Source organism: Glycine max, chromosome 20 (genome assembly GCF_000004515.6).
Source record: "Glycine max cultivar Williams 82 chromosome 20, Glycine_max_v4.0, whole genome shotgun sequence".
Taxonomy (NCBI): domain Eukaryota; kingdom Viridiplantae; phylum Streptophyta; class Magnoliopsida; order Fabales; family Fabaceae; genus Glycine; species Glycine max.
The window spans coordinates 3,416,222-3,438,626 of NC_038256.2; positions in this window are offsets into that span (position 1 = coordinate 3,416,222).

Below are 22,405 nucleotides of genomic sequence, written 5' to 3' on the forward strand. Positions count from 1 at the left end.
ATCATACGATAACATCGGTTTTTTGGAAAACCGATGTTAACATCTTTTCATTAACATCGATTTTACGGAAAACCGATGTTAACGAAATGATTATAACATCGGTTTTTCTCAGAAAATCAATGTCAACGTTGACATCATTCGGTTAACATCAGTTTGTTATTGAAAACCGATGTTGGACTCATATTTTAAAATTTCAGAACCCGACCCCTAGCTACTTTCCTCGCGCTTTGTTCTTCGCTTGTTCTTCTTCTTCTTCTTCGCTTCTTCTTCTTCGGGACCGTGAGTACAACTTCTTCAGGTTCTTTGTACAGCTTCTTCGCGACCGTGACACGTAGCCATGTTACCTAGGTACAACTTCTTCTTCTTCTTCTTCTTTGTAACCGCAAGGACCTTAGTCTTTGTTGTCTTCTTGTTGTTCTTGTTCTTGTTCTACTTCTTATTCTTTGTTTGTTTGTTTGGGGAACTTGTGCTCACTGCAAGGATGTTTGTTTGTGTGTGTTGCAAGGAGTTGGTTTATGGAAGTCGTGTTCGCTGCAAGGATTAGGTTTTTGCTCGCATTGTGTCATTTTGAGTGAGGTAAACTATTTGATATCTAAGCTTCATTTTGTCTAACCTACTATGTCTGTGTTGTTTCGGTTCGAAGGGCAAAGTAGTGATCTAATCGAGGTACGAGGAAAGCTTCAAGTCTCTGTGCCATTGTTTTAGATCTCACTGCCATTGTCACTGTTTGGGTTTGAGGTAAGCTTGGTCCCTGTGCCTTTGTACATGTTCAAGTTGTTTGGACTTAATCTCTAGTTGGCTTTTTGTTTTCAATGTATTTGGTTCAAGAGCCCAGTGCAGTTTTGTACATGTTTAATCAATATTGAAAAGGATTATGAAGATTAGTGTTGTTTGAAGGGACTACATATTGAAGTTGGGATATGTCGTCTTGTCCGGTTAAACGTAGGTGTTATGATTGGTCAGCCTGCCCAGATAGTCTGGTTGGGTAGTTGTGAAGTAGTCAAGTAGTTGCTGTGTTGAATTGAATGTGATAGAAAATGATGGCTTTGATGTTTGGGTGTATTGTAGAAGGTGAGAACCTTGTTGGTGGCTTTAATTGTTGAAGGAGTTCTTGTCTTGGAACTACGAATGGAAATGGTAAGTGAGCATGCACAGTGGTGATTGGCATGTGGGTGGATTTAATTAGACCATTCACCTCCCTTTCCTGTCTCACTTGTCCACATAGACATTCCTAGGCTTCGTGGGTTTGCTCTTTTCATCGTAAGATGATAAGTAGGAGGGGAGAAACTGCAGATGAACTGGTTTCTTTTTCATCTTGTCCTTCATAGTACAGTGATGGTGGAGTGTTATAGATACTTATAATTCTCTTTGATGGTGGAGTGTTATAATTCTCTTTGTTGCATGATGTGTACTGATAGTAATAGCATCTAGATATGTTGGATCTATAAAGCAAGGTTTGAAGGAGAATAGTATTGTTCTAAGTTGCTCTGCACAGATAAGTAGCTCTTAAGTCTTAAGTAGGTTGTTGTTGGTGTTTTTCCTATTTTGGGCTAGTTAGTTGATACAAGAATAGGATAGTGTAATATAGTTCCTGAAAATTGTGGTGGTGAATTATAATCAATCTTTTTTCTGCCTAGGATTTGGTAACAATTTTTATTTTTATAATTTTTTATATTAGAAAGGTGTAATAGCAATGATTTACCCATTGCTCAATTTATGCTACTGTTGCTTTCTTCTTTATTTTCTAAGTAATCTTGTAGGCTAGGGTGTCCATGATTTTTGTCCATGATAGTATAGATCCTGTTAATTTCTTTTATCAATTAATATATTTATTACTGTTTATGGGACCTCTTATCACTTGCAGGCTGTGTTTTTCACGAAGTTATATGCTTTTGAAACTCGTAAACTGGTTGAACGTCTCATTAATTATGTCATTTACAAGGTTAGCGTTTTTCTGTTTCGCTCTTTTCTGAAATATGTCACTATGAACTTTATTCTGATTATTTATTGACAATGAATGTTACTAAAGTATATGTTTGTTTAGAATCATTTTATTATCAAGTCTATTGTGTCTGATTTATGGATGGGAGCTACTGCATTGATTGAGCATCTCTTTTTTGACCTCTCCCATTCTTTTCTTTTACTGAAGATATAAATTTTTGTTGATGTGTTGGTTTAGAGTTTGCTCCTAAGATTTGTTTTTAAGCAAGATTTGATTAGCAAGATTTGATTGAGCATCTCTTTTTTGACCTCTATTGTGTCTGATTTGTTGCACACACACAGACACACACACCCACACACACAGAGACATAGAGAGAGAGAGACACAGACAAAGACACACACACACAAAGAGAGAGAGACACACATACACATAGAGACATACACAGAGAGAGAGAGAGAGAGACACACACACAGACACAGACAAACACACACACACACACAAAACTAAAAGCCATGCACAACTGAAAATGCTTCCTAAACGGTTTCCTTTTCCTTCACAATCTGTGTCTTCATTCAAGTTGTTACTCGAGTATTTAGGCTGACAAAAGTGTTGGTCATGTTGTGAATATGATTATATTCAGTATTATATTATGAATTCCTAATTCCTTTGGCTGGTTAATGTTTTGAGTTAGTGGTGGATAATGTTCTAAGAGGGCTTCTAACATGCACATCAGTTATCCATAGAGCACATTAACCATGTCTATCGTCTAGTGCTTTTTATGTCTTTTCCTTTTATTCACTTTCTTCTTGATACTGTTTCCAGTATAAACTTAGCGGCAATGTCTTTAGTCCTTGTGTAGGATAAAGAAAATTACTGTATATTCAATTAATAGGTTGAGGCATATATATAGCATACCACTATTAATGCTTGTGCATTTCTTTCAATTAAAGGGTGAAAGTTCTTCCTATTTGTTTATGTGTGAAATGGAAAGTAGATGTGAGAGTGACTATGAGTCTATGAGTATGAGGTCTTTCTGAGTCTTACTCTATCACAAAACAAAAGGCTCAAATTAGATATTTTAGGCACTCAACTTTTTAGAGGTTGATACTTCAAACAACAGTAAACAAGTAATCCAAATTATGCTTGATATAAAAGAAGCCAGGAGAGATAAAAGAGGGAAGTTCAAAGGGGTTAAGATTAGCAGAATTTAATGATGTCATTCTGCAGTTGTCAGTCATGATAGTTTTCTTGTTTTTTTCTTTGATTGCAGAGTATTTTGTGTTAGTGCTTTCTATTTTGAAGTAAAAAAAAAAATTGGACAACTAACCTTCTATTAAAATAAGGTTAAAAATATTAGACACAAGATGTAATTGAAGGGATCCAAATTGGTCATAAGGCAGTTTGGGAAGGGATAAGACAGCTAAGAAGAAAAATCCAAGACAGAGAGATATAGGAGGACATGTTTCCGGTGTCCAATACAAGAACTTAAACTTTAGCTTATGTGCTGTTAGTTTTTTGGGGCAAAATGAGACTGATGATTTCTGTTATTGTTTACTTTTTGTCTGAGGACAGATTGGAATTACAATTAATTTATTAGGTTCTTTATTTGCTTTTCTCTTGCTTTCTCACTTCACAAGATGTTATATTCTGAGTAAACTAAATACATCAATTTATCTGCAAGACTACTTAGTATACTAATGTGTGTAACAGACAAATTTCATGTACAAATATTTGGCTTATGCCAAACTAGCTAGATCAATTTATTTGCAAAATATTTCACTAACTTTTTTCTTCCACTGAATTTTTAGGTGACCAGTACTATTCTTCCACAGATTTGTTTCTCATCAGTGATTCATACACTGATAAATTGGTTGTGATTGATATAAGGCAGCCTCTATTTTTTGTATCAGGTGATGATCATTTTTCCAATATCAATGATGTCTATATTTTGATTTGTGTATACTTGAGAGAGTGTGTCTGAGTATAGACGTATATATTTTAATTCTTAATCCCAAGTAGCAGTGTGGAGTGACTGACCCCAAAATGATATTGCAGGATAGTGGGATGGCTGTTATTTTCATTTTTAATTCCATTTCTGTTTGAACTGCTATTTTCATATCACACCAACACAGTAGAAAATTATATGGTTGCCCATTACCGTTCACTAACTTACCAGTAACCAATTGAAGTAGAATGACACCAAAGCCATAAACATCTTCCTTAAAGATATCTAATGCACCAGCATGAATAGGACTGCCAAAAAGGGAACCTCTTTGATCATCCATACCCATAACACCATATTCACTTATACTTGCCCCGACATTGATGTTACTGCATGTTACTGCATCAGTACATATCTAAAAGTAGATACCTTTTATATACATTTTAACTGCCTTAGGTTCCTTAGGATCCTTTAAACTTCCTTTTAGATACCTTTTAACTGCCTTAGGTAACTTAATTAAAAAATTGATATCTTCCTTTTAACCAAGATGTTATTTCTAATAATGAAAAGCGATTTACAAATCCATGATTTGTACCAACTGAAGATGAAATTAATGCAATTAGAACTTACATGGAGGCTACATGGGAGGAGCTTCTTGTTAGACCAGAACGGCTGGGTTCAAACATCTTCTGAATCATTTGATTGAAGGAAATTAATTAAGCTAAACAATTCAGCTTCAATTCCGTAGCTTTGCTGTTAAGTTGTTTCCAGGTTCCACACACTTGAAGTATATATCACTTCCTAGCAGTATTAATCACTTCCTAGCTCCCTTTGTGAAGCCTAATATACAAGACATGTGAAGCTAGCTAATAGATTAAGTTGTGATCACGATTTGGCACTGTGCACGCACGAATTGTTGAACCTTTGATGCAAAGTAGTACTCAAATAATGGAGATGGAAGTAGTGTGGTTGTCTTTCCTTGTACGAAAGCAAAATCTTGGGGGTGTGAGGGAATGTATGGCTCTACGAATTAAGACAAATTGGGTAATAAATACTACTATATAGTCCATGTGGTCTTGGTTGGGATAGCATACAAGTCATTTCACAATTTAATTCCTAGTACTCAGCGAAATAAATTTTTTGGGAATTACCTCTCAAAGGTGTCCACAAATTTCATGAAGTTCTCTTTTGTCATTTTATATACTAGTTAGGTGTCAACCAAGACAAAGGTGGACCAGCATCATATTCATGTCCTTCCTTTTGCCTGTATGCATACCAGCCTCACTTATAACCAATGTTAATTGATTATAAGGCCTACTCTCATTTGATTTTCAGATTCCACTAGGAGTGATTTTCGCCAGTGTTGATCCTGCGCTCATTGCTGTTTCCAAAAGTGCTCCTGTGCTTATTATATAAAGTACTTCATTGTGCTAAAGCCTCCAACGCAGGTATTTATATCTGATTCAAAAAATACTTTGAAATTGTTTTTGTAAACATTACTTGTATAGTTGTAGAAGTCTTTGATTTATACCAGCTGGCTAATAGAGAGCACATAAAAAAACTAAACCCTGCTTTTAATAATAACTACTAATAACATGCTTCAAATCTTGAATGCTGCAGAGAAAAAGATAATAGACACTAGTTTGTCCAAACCAAATACACTAGTTTGATTAAAAAAATTCCTTTTATGAATCTGATGTTGTTGTAAAGGCCTTATGGGATGAATCTGATGTTTGTGCATAGGGATTGTAAGGCCTCATTTTATTTGGTATAGAGGCTTGCAGCAGTTTAATAGATTAATCCAAACATGCACTAAGTTTGCAAATTTAACAATCGTAGAAGGGTTTTCTCCCTTGGCAGAGCAAAATAATAGATTTGTGTCTCTAATTTTCTTGTCTTTCATCAATTTTTCTTCTGTTAATACATTACGTTGATCTTTAAGGACCTTCCAAATTACCTGTATGATCAATCTAGCATCGAATTTGAATTACAACTCCATTAACACCTCATGGATTTTCTGAAAAGTAAATCTAAAACATCCCCAAGAACCCATGTTTGAACACTGCCCAAATCATGACCCTTGTCCACAGTTCTAACCACTAGAACCAATTGAATGCCCTTTCATTCCAAATCATATAAGCTATCTTTTTGAGACCCTTGTAGGTTTATCTGGGAATCTGTCTATGCCAGCAATATAGGAGTGCATGGTGTGGTTGATGATGTTTACAGTATGATGATCCTTTGCTACCCTCAAATGACTCCCCACACACGCACACACACACACACTCATGACACAGACACATACAAACCCTAATGACAAACACACACACACACCCTCATCACAAACACACACACACACACAAAGCCTAATCACAAATGCACATAGACACCCTAATCACACAAACACACACCCACCCTCATCATCCTCATCACACACACACCCTCATCAGACACCCTCATGACAAATACACACACACACAAACCCTAATCACACACATACGCACACACATATGCACACACACACTTAGTCAACCTCATGACACACACACACACACACACACACACACACAAACCCTAATCACACACACACACACACACACCACTCTAACATATTCACAAAAGAAGACACATACCCAACTACAATAATAAAGAAGACACACACACACTTAGTTGATATTTGTCTGTAATCGAAATTTATATTTTGTATGTTCTTATACGTCATCAATGTAATGTGCTATATAAACAACTGTTGTTCATGTTGAGTGAACCTTAGATTCTCGTTTGAGAATGAATGCAATGATTCTTGCGGACAGTTTGCATTAGTCATTGTATTTAGTCTTGAATTGTCCATTTGGACAGTTTGGGGAGACTAGTATTTTTATATTAGATTCATTCGTTAAGGTTATTATTATTTTGATTAATTTGATCAAATTTCAGTACCATGCATTTCACGTTGTTCTCTGAGTGCATACTTGATTATCGGGAAATTAATTTCACCGATGTCATGTCGTGTACTTGGAGACCAATGCGAAATGCTGCCGAAATTTAGTCAAATTTTTCAAAATAATGTTAACCCTGACGTTTGAAGCTAACATAAAAGACAATCTTCCTAAATGGGATAGGGCCACACCTATAAATAAAAAAGTGAGATTTTCATGTATGGAATTTCTTAGATGGATCGAAGTTGGATGAATAAAAGTCACATGAGCCTAGAATGTGAGGATGACGTCGAGCAGTTCTTGCAATTTGCTTCAGAAAGAGGTCAACCGAATGAAGAAGAAAAATATTATTGTCCTTGCATCAATTGTTTGAATGGAAAATGACAACTACTAGACGACATACGAGACCATCTATTGTGTGATGGGATTAAGAAGAATTACACGACGTGGATATGGCATGGTGAAGTGATAGACATGCAGAGTGGGTCCCAATCTGAACCGTTTGATGTAGACATGGGAGATCGCTTGGAGGACATGATTCGTGACCTTGGACAAGAGTCTTTCTAGCAAGCACACGCCCCTATGTATGAAGGATTGCAGAGTGATTCAAAGAAACCTTTGTATACAAGGTGCAAGAATTCCTTAACCCTATTGTCTGCGGTGTTAAGTCTGGTTAATATGAAGGCCAAGTATGGGTGGAGTGACAAAAGTTTCACCTTACTGCTTGAGGTAATGCACAATCTGCTTCCAGAGGACAACACGTTGCCTAAAAGTTACTATAAGGCGAAAAAAGATATTGTGTCTGATGGGTAAGGAGTATCAAAAGATTCATGCTTGCCCCAATGATTGCATACTGTACAGGCATGAATTCTAAGAAATGTCACAATGCTCTATCTGTGGGACTTCACGGTACAAAGTGAAGGATGAAGAGGAAAGAAGTTTTGATGAAAACTCTAACAAGGGCCCCCCAGTGAAGGTTTTGTGGTATCTTCCAATCATTCCAAGGTTTAAGCGTCTTTTTTCTAATGAGGACGGCACAAAAGACCTTACATGGCATGCAAATGGAAGGGTTTCTGATGGAATGGTCCGTCATCCGGCTGATTGCTCGCAGTGGAAGAAGATTGATGGTTTGTATCTGGATTTTGGGAAAGAGCCAAGAAATCTTCGACTTGGACTAGTTAGTGATGGAATGAATCCATATGGCACCTTAAGCACTCAACACAGTTCATGGCCAGTTCTGCTAGTAATTTACAATTTGTCTCCTTGGTTGTGCATGAAGCGAAAATACATGATGTTGTCTATGATGATATCGGGCCCAAGACAGCCAGGAAATGACATTGATGTTTATCTAACACTGTTGGTTGAAGATCTGAGAAAGTTGTGGGACGAGGGGGTTGTAGTGTTTGATGCGTTTTGCAAGGAGACATTCAAAATGCGTGCAATGCTTTTTTGTACCATTAATGACTTTCCAGCATATGGGAATCTCAGCGGTTACAGTGTTAAGGGCCATCATGCATGCCCCATCTGTGAAGAAAACACAAGCTACATACAACTAAAACATAGAAGAAAAATAGTCTACAGTAGGCATTGCCGCTTTCTAACACCCAATCATCCTTACAGACGACTAAAAAAAGCTTTTAATGGAAAAACCCAAAAGAAGGATAAAAGTAAGAGTTGCATATGGAAGAAGAGGTACATTTTCTTTGATCTTCGGTACTGGTCTGATCTGGACATTAGACATTGTATTGATGTTATGCATGTGGAGAAAAATGTTTGTGACAGTGTGATTGGGACGCTCCTTAACATTCAAGGCAAGACGAAGGATGGCTTGAATACCGTCAAGATCTAGCTGATATGGGGATACGATCACAGTTGCATCCAAGGTCTGATGGAAAGAAAATTTACTTGCCCCCAGCTTGTCATACTTTGTCCAAAAAGGAGAAGATAAGTTTTTGTCAGTGTCTTTGTCGAGTGAAGGTTCCACAAGGATACTATTCAAATATTAAGAGTCTTTTGCAGTTGAAGGAGCTTAAGCTTGTAGGGTTAAAGTCTCACGATTGTCACGTGCTCATGCAACAATTGTTAGTCGTGGTTATATGAGACATCTTGCCAAACAAAGTCAGGTTAGCCATAACTCGCCTGTGCTTTTTCTTCTATGCTATATGTAGCAAAGTCATTGATTCTGTCAAGTTTGATGAGCTGGAAAATGAGGTCGCAATTATACTATGCCAGTTAGAGATGTATTTTCCCCCTGCTTTCTTTGACATCATGATTCACTTGATTGTGCATGTGGTTAGAGAAATCAAATGTTGTGGTCCTGTTTATCTATGGTAGATGTACCCGGTTGAGTGATACATTAAGATCTTAAAAGGGTATACAAAGAATCTAAAGAAGCATCTATTTTTGAGAGGTACATTGCAGAAGAAGTCATTGAATTTTGTTCAGAATACATTCAGAAGGCTAAACCTGTAGGCCTTTCTGAGTCTCGGCATGATGACAGAGTGGGTGGTAAGGGTTCAAGAGGACTGCATGTGATCACTCCAAGTGTAGAAGATTTGTTACAAGCTCACTTGTATGTCTTAAACAACAATAATAAAGTTTTGCCATACATACATAAGCATGAAGCTTTAGTCAAATAGAATAATCCAAAAAATGTCAAAGAATTGGGTGTTGATAAAGCATAACAAGACTTTCTGTGATTGGTTTAAAGATACAATCTTTGCAGATGAGAATACTTCAGAAACATTAAGAAAGCTAGCATATGGGCCTAAAAGAAATGTTATAACTTGGCAAGGATACGACATAAACAAGTATTCATTTTACACAAAAGCACAAGATGACAAAAGTACAATGCAGAACAGTGGGGTCACCCTAAGGGCTGAATCTCAACACTTCGCAAGTGTGAATAACGTCAATCCCTATGTAGCATCCATCCCTTACTTTGGGTTCATTGATGAAATTTGGAAGCTTAACTATGTGAAATTTACTGTATGTGTTTTCAAATGTAAATGGGTTGACAGCAACACCGGTGTGTGCACCGATGATATAGGATTTACATTGGTAGACCTAAAGAAACTTGGTTACCACAATGACCCTTTCATCATGGCAGAACAAGCTAGACAAGTATTTTACGTGCAAGACCCCTGTGATGAAAGGTGGTGCGTGGTTCTCTAGGGCAAAACAATTGGTGTCAATGTAGAAGATGATGATTCATACATGGACACCTATGTTAGTCCTTTGACCGAACAAATGACTCTTAATGTTGTCGAAGAAGAAGAAGCTGACGATGTTCATGCTAATCGTAATGATCATGACGAAGGAGAATTAATTAACATCGTCTAATGTAATTTTCTATTTATATATTTGATTTTGCTAGATTAATTTACATAACTCATACACATAATTCAAATTCATTAATATTTAATGGACATTTAATATGAGTCCATAAAATGGAGCAAATCAATACTACATTTCTATTTAGAATCAATCAATACTACATTGGTTTGTGTAATTGGTTTACTAATTGCATTATTGAAAGCATGCATATATTGGATGAAAGCTTTGAAAATGGAACTTATGGCAGTCCATCTTAAATTGTTGTAGGTACTCTTCCTTCTTCAGATACTGTTCCTTCTTCCTAGCAGCTAGTGCGTCAATCATCTTCTTGTTAGCTTCAGGCATTGACCTTGCTGTCCACACTGCTTTTGCACTTGCTGTCCACACTGCTTTTGCACTCAGGTTACTCAACATAAATGTATCCCTCATTTGGTTATTATCATCAATGAAAATATCTAAATTGATTTTATCTTCTCTCTTAGTTTAGGTAGAATGATAAGAGTGGTGATAGAATATTTATCTTGCGCCTATCATCCATTTTTTGAGATTTGCTTTACAGTTTAAGCCTTTATGTCCTTGTGGATTTGCTTTACAGTTAAAACTTTTATCTCCTACAGTTATTTGACATATATAATTTTATTATACAGTTGCTTTTATGTCCTTATGGATTTTCTTTATGTGTATTATAAAATCTACCTCTCTATCCCTTCATGTGTAATGGCTTGGGGTACCTATCCGAATTTGTTTCCACCTCATTCATTTTTCTTTGATGCAAAGAAAAATAATTACCCCACAAACATGTCACCTTTAGTGAGCTTAAACTTTGAACAAATGAAAATTATTCTATAAACAAAAAAGTAATAACATATAGAATCCAAAAAAATAAAATTGACTCATTTCAGCAGACTCCTTTTGAAAAAATTAGATTAGTAGCTAAGACATCTTATATCTGGCCTAATAATTTTTATATGCAAACAAAAGATGAAATCAGCAACAAAAAAGGATTTGGTCCACACAACTTAATGTTTGACTTAAAGAACATGGAAATGACTTAATGAATTGGATTTTCGGGGTTGGTCTAACATAAGCATCATGGACATAGATGATATCCATAATGAAGTTTAGTAGTTAAAACATCTTTTATTTAGTCCAATAACGTTGTATTATTCATGAATAATTTTTCTTTCTATTGTTCTCCGTCGCATCATCTTATCTTATTCTTTTATCTTTTTTTGTTGTACAAAATTTGTATAAAATAAAAATGTTATACAAATACAAATTTCTCTTACTTATGTAAACACGTGAATGAAATCGGGAACACAAAAATGATTTGGTCCACACAATTTAAAGTATGCATGAATTAGTAACATACAAATGAGTGGATGAATTGGATTTTCCGGGTTGGCCTACATGAGAATTAGTTCATAAGACTGATAGTAGCGTCTGAATTGTCAAATATTAGGTGCATGGCCAATCTTGTTTTTATCTTCTTTCTGACCACCGCTTACAAATCATGGAAGCATTATAATTTATAATACATAATAATAGCTTTATAAGAACCAGACAGTACATACTACTTTATAGGATTGGTGTTCCAGAATCCAGCCATTAGGTACCACAGAGTCAACAGACAGTATATGACTTTCACTTGGGTTTTCCAAGGCAATTAATCTCATACTTTTGTCATATTGCTGATCATATTAATAATAACAATGACAATAAGTGTGTTTTAAATAATAAAGAAAACAGATTATCCAAATTGTGTTCACTTGAACTTTAGTGAAACCAGTCATAAGCAATGTTGGCAAGGAAAACCCCAAACTCGTTTTCTTCTTCTTCCAAATTCGTTGGACTTAAGTTGTTACTTGCAAGACCCAATTACCTACTGCCCGAAAGTGGGCCAGGGCCACAACCAACAAATTTAGTAGCCATTATTCGGCCTGCGAATTGTGATGAGATGACTCTTTTCCCTGTAACCTAAAGGAGCAATTTTCATGTGCCTCAAGGAGCTTCTATTATATTTTTTTGACACGACAATATCTATTATATTAGATTCAGTTCTTTTTTTGGAATATTATTAGATTCAGTATTTTTTAAAAGAAAGATTCAGTGTTTATTTGAACTTTTTAGTTGCATAGTTTATTTATTGGGAATCACTCACATACCACTCCTAATTTTCACTACTGCATTCTTTTTACTAAGCATATTACAATGTGGCACATGATTCATTGTACAAAAATAAAATACACAATTCCTGATGAAAAAAAAAAGATAGACTAGAGACACTAGATTTAGAATAGCAAAATTGACTCTTTTCCACGTTACCTATGTGATTTTCCATATTTAATTAGAAGCTAATATTTATAGTTATAAATTGATCTCAACTTATGTGGAACTTATGGCTTTAAACCTGCTTTAACCTTATGTTATTTGCATGTTGGCGTGCTTGTGCATGTGTCTGTAGATCTAGATAACTTCTGCATATATTTTCTTAATTGGCAGATTTCTCTTTCTACCTATACCTGGGATCTTTTGCCCCTGGTTTTGTTATGCCTGTTCTTGATCAATGTATAAGGATTTAGTTACCCAATTACCAGGTCTGTTCTAAATTGAGGTAGGCCTATCGCCTAACAATGGGTTTTATACCATATTGTACACGGGAAAATATAGCAACACTGCACATACCTGGACTATTAGAAAAGAAGTTTTAGTGGGACAAGTGGCTTGAATGAGAGTATTTACATGGTGAGTATAAGTTGTGCAATGCATTCTCCTCCACCATGATGATGCCAATGCATTCACTCCATAGTCCACACCCCCCACAAAATACAAAACAACCTTAAAAAAATCAAACACCACCCAAATCCAAAAACCTCAACAGCCCAACAAATTCACTCCCACCTTAGAAACCCCAGAAACAAAACAATCCACCACACCTGCAAAAAACTTTAGGCAAAATTGGGCCTTTAGACTACTTGACCCCTAACATCATGCATCTTGTTATTTAAAGAATTGATATGTTCTTTCTTTGTCATTTCATTATAGCGAGGAGCATGTTGTTGTGCTGCATTACGTGTTAAAGTAGATTAAGCATGTCGATATTTGTCTGTAATCGAAATTTACATTTTGATGATGTATACAGGATCATGGCTTCTCCACCTGCCTCGACGCCTCCTCCTCCTCCTCCTCCACCTCCTGCTCCTTCCGACGCATCGGCTTTTGCCGTCTGCCGTGAAGCGGACACGCAAAGCTTCACACCTACGATCGTTGTCTACTAGACCACCTGGTGCTGAGAGACCAGTGGTCCATGTTGATCCTACTACCGGCATGGCCGACGGTCCCAACAGGAAGAAATTAAGAACACATTTGAGGATTATGGCGCGTGATAAGGTGGACATCACCTATGAGAACTGGAAGGAGGTCCCTACTGCTCAGAAGGACTTGATTTGGGAGGATATTCAAGTATTTTTCTTTTCTTATTTGATTTTTTTTAGTTAATAGCCAAAAAATACATTATTGTAACAAATAAACCTTATTTGATGTTGTCAGGCGGAATTTGAAATCCCAGAGGCTTCTGACAATAGGACGAAAAGGAAGTTACTTCAGACCGTGGGCGAGAGATTGAGGCAGTTTAAATCAGACCTCACGAAGAAATGGGCCCTTGCAGCCGATCAGGACGGTGTGGAGGACACTGTCTGTGAGAAATATGGCATCAGCAAGGAAAAATGGGTCCAGTTTTGCCAGACTCGCAGAGACCCTTCTTGGGAGGTATGTTCCTTGCTATTTAAATTGTTTTTCAAAAAACATTAACTTGTTATACTTCATTCTAGCAATTTGAAAGATTATTGTTTTATTTTTGTAAGATGTGCACAAAAAGGCGCAGGCCATCCAGAAACAAAACATTGCCCCCCACGTTTTGTCTAGTGGGGGTTATGAATATTTGGAGCAGGAGCTCCTGGTTGAGAAGACGAAGAAGAAGCTGGAGGAAGCTGCACAATTAGGAAGCATTGATGGCGTCATCGAGCCTCCGTCCCCGGTCAGACGCCACGTGAAATGGAAGATGGCCCGCACGAAGAAAACAGGGGAGATGATGACTGAGGCCGCACAGGAAATCGCTGAGAAGATCGTAAGTCATTTCCAACTAACCATTAGAATTATATTTCAATATTTTGTGAATGTCATGTACAACTATGTGTTTTCTGTGTAGGATTCCTTTGAGGAGCAGGTGACACAGGGATCCTTCGTCCCCCATGGACGTTAGGATGTTCTCACCGCTGCTATTGGACGTCCAGAGCACCCTGGACGTATTCGTGCTGCTGGAGCCGGTGTCACCATCAAGCAATACTTTGGATCGGCTCCACGGGCATCCCATAGCTCTTCTTCCCTGCCTCCTGAAGAATTGCAGTAGCTGACCCAGCAAATCAGGGACTAGCTAGAGGAGTCCATCACAAAAAAAGTGACGCGGCAGCTCATGGCATCCTTCTTCCAGATGTAATCCCAGATGCAATCTCAAGGACTTGCACTACCTCCCGAGCCTCTGGTTGGTCCCTCCAGTCCTCGAGTAAGCACAAAGGGGAGTTATGTTGATTCCTCAAGAAACGATCCTGAGACGAGTGACTCAGATAGGTGCAACTTGTACATTGAAGTAGATCTTGCCCGCCTGGTTGCCCAGGGAAGAGTTTATGAGGGATCCACTATTGTTCATAACACTCATTTGTTGCCTGGCCAAGTAAAGGTGGGTGTGGAGGAGGTTACATATGCAGATGCTCCAGTTCCTGTACCCACTGATGAGGTTTCCTTAGTGGGACAGACCCTTCACACCTTCCTTGCTTGGCCGACACATCTGGTCAAATCTTTATCACAACAGGTACTTTACTCTTACTATATGTTTCTTCTTTTTAAATTAATTCATTCAGCGTGCCTCAAATTAGGCCATTTAACTTTGTTTCATGAACAGGTAGCTGTGTCTCTGGCAAAACCACCTCCAAAGCCCGATCCAGAGGTCGATGACCCGCTTTATCTGATGACATTGACCATCCCAGAGTTTTTCTTGAGGCCTTATCAGGTTACATGGGATGCCACCATGTTCGGGGTCTTTAATCCAAATTTCCCGCTCTACATAAAGCACGAAGATCTCTCCGAAATCACACACAATGGTCAATGTCTCAGCATATCAGTGTTACAATTGTGGATTCTGTAAGTCATTTTATATTACTTTTAATTACCTAAGTTATTGCTTTCAATTCATAAATATTTAACTTTGACTTAACATAAACAGACATCTCACTGTCCATTCAGAGGTTTGGGCAATCGCAGTTTGAGTCTGAAAGTTATATAAAATAAAGACTTGGATGCAGAGTTCAAAACGCGATGTCTATCTTGGAGCCTACCTAAATGGGTAAGTCACACAAAATAACTGAATTTAATTAATGTTTACTAATATACTAACTCATATTCGTCTCCACTGCAGTGGACACTGGCAGATGGTGGTCATCCTGCTCAAGGAACACCTAGTTGTCTGGTTTTGTTCATTGCATAACAGGCCAGACAACTACCTTAAGGGGATTATTAACAGGTTAGTGTTATTTTCAATACATTTGCATTGAAATACCTCAACAATACCAGTTTTTAATTGTTACTCATCTGAAACAGTGCTTTAAAAGGTCTTGATGATGCTCCACAGCCTAAATCAAAGACTCCTGCTAGGTGGATTATCGTCAAGGTACGTCATTTACATAAAACTTCCACTTACATATATTTCTTATGTGTCTATATACTAATTGTTTAATTAATAGTCAAATTCCATTATGTATTTAGTGTAATAAACAAAAAGGAAGTACTGAGTGTGGCTACTATGTGATGCACTGGATGTCCACCATCATTTTAGGAACTTTTAGGAATAACTGGGAAGCAGTACGTTTATTTCAAACAAATTCAATTTTTTAATAATTTGTATTACATTATTAACTTATTATCATTTATTTCATCAAGCAGTATTTTAACGATCCTAGACAATTGCAGCTAGAGAGATTAAAGGCGTTGCGGATCCAGTGGGCACAATATTATCTTCGAGTTAGAGATCTGACCTAGGATTTAGGGACATTAAGTTCAACTTAGTTTACTTTGGTTTGACATTTTTGACATTTCCTATGTAATTTGAACATTGAATTCATTTGTTGATCGTTGTTTATGATAAATCAATTATTCAATGTTTATTATGATTAAAATTACTTCAAAGAAGAATAAAATGTTTATTTGCTGTGTAAAAACAGAAAGTTTATATAAAAAAACTTCAAAACAATATCGGTTATTAACAAAAACCGATGTTAATATAGTAAACAACATCGGTTATTTACAAAAACCGATGTCAACATGAACCTTAACATTGGTTATGTAAATAACCGATGTTAACATTTGTATATTAATATCGGTTATTTACGAATAATCGATGTTAAAGTAGAAATGTTAACATCGGTTATTTATAAATAACTGATGTAATATACAAAGAACTACAGCAAAATAAGTGTATGCATATGAACGTTGACATCGATTTTCTAGTAAAATCGATGTTAATGTAATATATTAACATTGATTTTGCTAGAAAACCGATGTTAAGATATTTCATTAACATCGGTTTTACTACAAAATCGATGTGAATATATAACATTAACATCGGTTTTGGTAGAAAACCGATGTCAAGGTTCATCATGCATACACTTATTTTGCTGTAGTTCTTTGAGGATAACATCGAAAATTGATGTTATCGTTTTTATGTTAACATCGGTTTTGAATAACCGATGTTAAAAATATTTCATTCAACATTAGTTTTAAAACCGATATAAAATGTCGTAAACAACCGATGTTGAAAGTGTATTTTCTAATAGTGAAGGTCCATCAACTTTTATTTATTAAGATTTTTAGTCTCTAAAATTTTGAAAAATTTGGGTTTTAGTTCCTAAAATCTAAATAAATAAATAAAAATAATGGATTTAAATTTTTATTTACGGACTAAAAATTGAATTTTTTAAAAGTATAAGGATCTCGACTAGTCGTCAAACAAAAGTTTTGGGATCACAAATCTTATTGGATAAAATTGAGGGATCTTGAGAAATCAAACATTTGTTTAAGGATTAAAAAATTGAATTTCAAGATAGTTTAATCACTAAGAATTCAATTAACCCTTTTATCTTTTATCGACTATTTTTTAATATCCGTTTCAGCTCATTGGATACTTTTATTCTCTATTCAACTAAATATTTTATTTCCTTTTCAGCTCACCAAACTTGATTTTATAGTATTAATGTTTTATTTGAATATGTAGGACGATAATAATTATAGAGGTGCTTCAAGTTCAACAGAATCTTTGTTAGAATAAGATCATAAAAGCCTAAAAAATTAAAGAAGTTAAAAATTCAAATTAAAATCAGGTGCACTTATGTTTTCTTATTCTTTTAACCTTAAAATATAGAATTGTGTGTAGAGTCTATCATCACTTATAAAGTATAATGTGAAAAGAAAATGATATATATTAAGAAAATACAATAACGCTTTAGACAAAAATAACTACAATGTTAAAATACTCCTAGAAATGAATTTTTTTCTTTGAGCATTTAAAGATATTATTATTAATGAGTCAAATAGTATAGCATATTTTGACAATGTTAAGTGTCTTGGGTAATTTTTTACCAAATGATGTTGATGCTAATGGAATTGTCCTTTAATCTCTTTAATTGTTTTTGTGTTGGGTGTACTTTATAATAACAAGTTATATTTTACTATATTTTTTAGATATTTTTAAGATGAATTTTATAATTAAATGTCATTGATGCAGTAAAAACAAATATCATTATTGGAAATTGCATGAATAATTTTTTTAAATAATATATACTAACATATGTAATTATTTAAAGTGATTTCTTTTTTAATTGTGTAAAATGTATTATTTTATTTTTAGTTTCAAAAAACTATAATTGTGGGGTTATCTAGGAATCTAAAAAGGGAGGGGATTGAATTTTTACCACTTTGTTTGTTAATTCAATCAAAACAATCCATTTCCAGTTATCAATGTTTTCTGAAAAGATTGTCACAAAAAAGATTATCACAACAAGATCATATGAAAAATAGAATTTGATTGCCCTTTAACACCAATTTCATTTCCAAGATTTAACAACAAAGCTAAGAGTAAGAGAGAATAAGAATTATACACAAAATCTATAATGGTTCAATTCTTAAGGGACCTTGTTTTAAGACCTCTTAAAACTTTCACTTATAGAGAATTAGATACAAATACTATGCATATTTGATTTTCTAGATTTTACTCTTTCATTGAATCGTACAAGACAAAGAACAAGAGTTCAAATTCTATCAACTCACAAAACTCTTGGTAAGCCTAACCGAGATAAAAAAAATGAATTTTAGAATAAAAACGAATACACCTTGATATGTAGATCACAACATTTTCAAGCTCTTCTTTTGAGAATGATCAAATCATGATGAACAATGAATGGATCTTGATCAACTTGCATTGAATCTTCAGAAGAAATATAATGAAATTCCCTTACTTGACTCTCTTTAAGTATTTTTCTCAAAGTTCAAAGTGTATCAAAAGTCACTAATGAAAAGAGCATAAAAGGATATTTATAATTTTGACAGGTAAAACAAATTTAATCAATTGTCAAATATGGTAATCAAATAATTCTCCAAAATCCTATTTGTTCTACCTTTTGAAAAAAAAAATTAATCGATTATCTCTTTTCAGATAAAGAGTTTCTCATGCTTCTCTTCTTTTTGGAATAACTGATTAGCAATTGTGGTAATTGATTATCTCAAGCTATAAAGCCTTCCTCCTTGTAAAATTGGCTTCTATAATCGATTACTAAAACTAATAATTGATTAATTCATCAAAGATTGTCAAATTTCAAGTAGAAGAGAGATATGTTGCTTGTTGTAACACTTTGTAATTGATTTCAAAATATTATAATCAATTACACTATGTTGAACTCATTGCTCTTAAGAAACTTAGAGATGAATCAATTTGTTTAACATCTTAGAATCATATTAAGAATGTATAAAAGAAGACTTAACCTATAACAATCATCATGTTTAGTCTAAAACAATCAATACATATGCCATATCTATAAAACTTTTTTGGCATTGTAAAATTATTAAACCAAAACTAAGACCTAAAGACATATCTTCAAGATTTTAAGCTTTGGTCCCACAATAATTCCTCAATCGAAAATATGCTACTACTTTTTATTTTATAAATGTTAAGCCAAAATCAATTTGTATTTAGTAGTAAAAAATGGATATTATTCAATGGCCAAAAGTAATATTTTTTTGGAAATAATTAATTACCCTATTTAATATTAATGTTTTTTAGTCAATATTTAATATTAACGTTAATTAAATTTACTTGAAGCTTTTAAATATATTACTTTTGATAATATTAATATATACAGAGAGAGAGGATATATCATATGAGAAAAATGTATCTTATATGAGAGTAAGAGAGTATCTTATAATATTTTCACTATATTGGATACCTCTGTTTTTTAAATTTGTTCCCATTTTTGGAAAGCCACATGACTGTCAACAATATATCTTTAATTAATGTAAATTTCTGGTTGTGTTGGTTTTGAGTTTAGGGGAAGGGGTGCCAATATAGTTTGAATGTCTTCTCCTCTGTTTAGCTAGCAATGGTCACCTTTTAATTAAAAAAGATTTTATTAAAAGTTATAGGGAGTACTTTTACTCATTACAATAAAAATATTGTCTATTTTACTTTTTCAACTAATATTCTTAACACATTAGTTAATATTTTCCTTAATTCATAAGTATTATTATTTGAGAGGACATATATACGATGGGATCAAAATGATATCAATGTGTCAAATTACTGTATAACACCAAATATCACTCATTCATTTTAATTTGATCTAACGACTCTTAGTAATTCACTAAAAAAACTCACGGGACCCCTTTCTCCCCGGCCATTAGGCTCTCACAAATTTCTTATGTCCTTCCCATCGTCACATGGACCTCCCAGAATCGTAAAGCATGAACTATCACTGAGTAATTAACACCCTTTTCATTGTGGCAACAGATTTAGGAATCAAATTATCTTCTGCAATTTCTAATTTTGTGCAGCTTTGTGGCAATGGACGATAGTTAATCATTATAGTTAAAGAACTGCAAATAAACTAAATGAAGGTTTAAAAGTTAGGCATATAAAACTGCCTATAAACTAAATGAGCTACAATTTCCTATGTATTGTTTGGCCAAATGCCATCTGATTGGGAGAATTAGGCGTGAACCCAAGTGCTTCAAGATTGGAACCACTAGAGTTGTGGTGCATATAGGTAGCTCGCTGAGATTCCAATGCAAGACGCTGATTTTGCATAGGCACAATCCATGGCGGTGCTGAGCGGAGCCATCAAAGTTGATGGCAAGATATGCATTTCCGAGGAGGCTGGGTTTAACTGAAAACCGAGGTTACAGGGTCAATTGTTTTGTGAAAGGGGGTAATACTACACCAAAAGTGAGTTTACATGGCAATTATTTTGCGTTTTAGTGACAATAAACATAGATACTAATATTTTTACCGACAATTCAGTTATAGACAGGGTATCCAGGGTCGGTAAAGAATTTCCGACAATTGCGGCGAATGCTGGTAAAAGCCTCTTTTGTAGCCGGCAAAATGTAAATACTTATAGCGACAATAGTAACAGCAGTCTGAATGGCCCGAAGAATGTATTTTTCCAAAAGACGGGTTGCTAACCAGTTTCAGCCATTGCTAGCCAACATACACACATTCTACTAATATCTACAAGAAACTGACTAATTTTTTAACCAAAGAAGATGCATAATTTTATAACGGAATTTCGCTTCTTCAATTCATTGGTCTGTGTAATGATAGGTAATCCAATGGCTGGTGATTTCCTTGAAAACCGGCTTAGCTGTAATAAAAGGAAACATAGAAATTCATCTCTTCATAATTTTTTTTATGTGTAAATCAATATAATACAAACATCATTTGTCATTTTTGAACTTCTGAAAAAACACAAATAATTACAATTTAGGGAAACAATCAATATAAATTTCAGAACCCTAACAGATACCATTCGAACCAAAATATTCAAAAAAATGAAAGAATAAACTGGATGATCAGAAACACAATAACCAATAAAATAATTACCATACAATTCCATATCCCTAAGTTCTTAACTTCAAATAATATGTAACTAACCATTTAGAAAGTAATGAAGCATGCAATTTTCGATTTGTAAGAGCACCAGACAGGAGCCTGGGCACCATGTGCTGAAATATCCATTGTTCCAGGCAGTAACAGGTAGTAACAGAGACCAGCAATTAGATCATATTCTAAAGATTGGTTATTCACATTGATAGATTTCATTTCAGTTGTGTCTATTTCAAGCTTCTCAATCATGCAGTGTAATATCAAAGGTACCACTAATAGTACTCAGGCATATGGCAGAGTCACTTACCTTTAATATTTTGAAGACATGCTTTTGCAAGACCTAATATTAAGGGATACATAGTATTAACTAAGAAAATCTACAGAACAATCTCATAGTTATAACGTGACACACATAAATAGGAAAATTTTAAGTTTTAATTTGGCATTTTAAAGTTCTGATTACAATACAAGGCTCACCAAAACATAGGCAATCAGATTCTGCATAATTAGGCATGCATGTTTTATCAAGAGAATCATTTTCCTGTCCTGCTTTAAATCTTCTTCAGTCTTCACTTAAATTTAAAATTCCTCTTATAACTGTTTAACTTAATCAAGTCATAAGAAATGTGAAGTTGTAAGTTCTTCAGGGAAATCAAAGTTTTCCAAAACACAAATCAAAGGTAGAGTTCAGAATTTCCTTTACCTATGACATGCATGGTGTAGATTGAGGGTCTCGCTGTTTGCCATAGAAAATTGAAAATGCACCTGCCAAATGGATCACAGACCAAAAGCATCTCAATATATGTTTAAGTTTCCTTAAAACAAAACAAAGATCAAGTTTAGAGTACTCATTTACAGAATATTAAGTAATAATTCTTATTCAATATCTTTAAAGCCAAGACCAGATTAGTGAGTATTCCTCATACTACCAAAAAACTTAACTATATACCAACAGACACCTACACTGACATACACAATATATGTTCTTTCTCTAAACAGTCCTGTGGTGATTGCATCTGATTCCAAGGATAAGTTTGCAGTTGTCA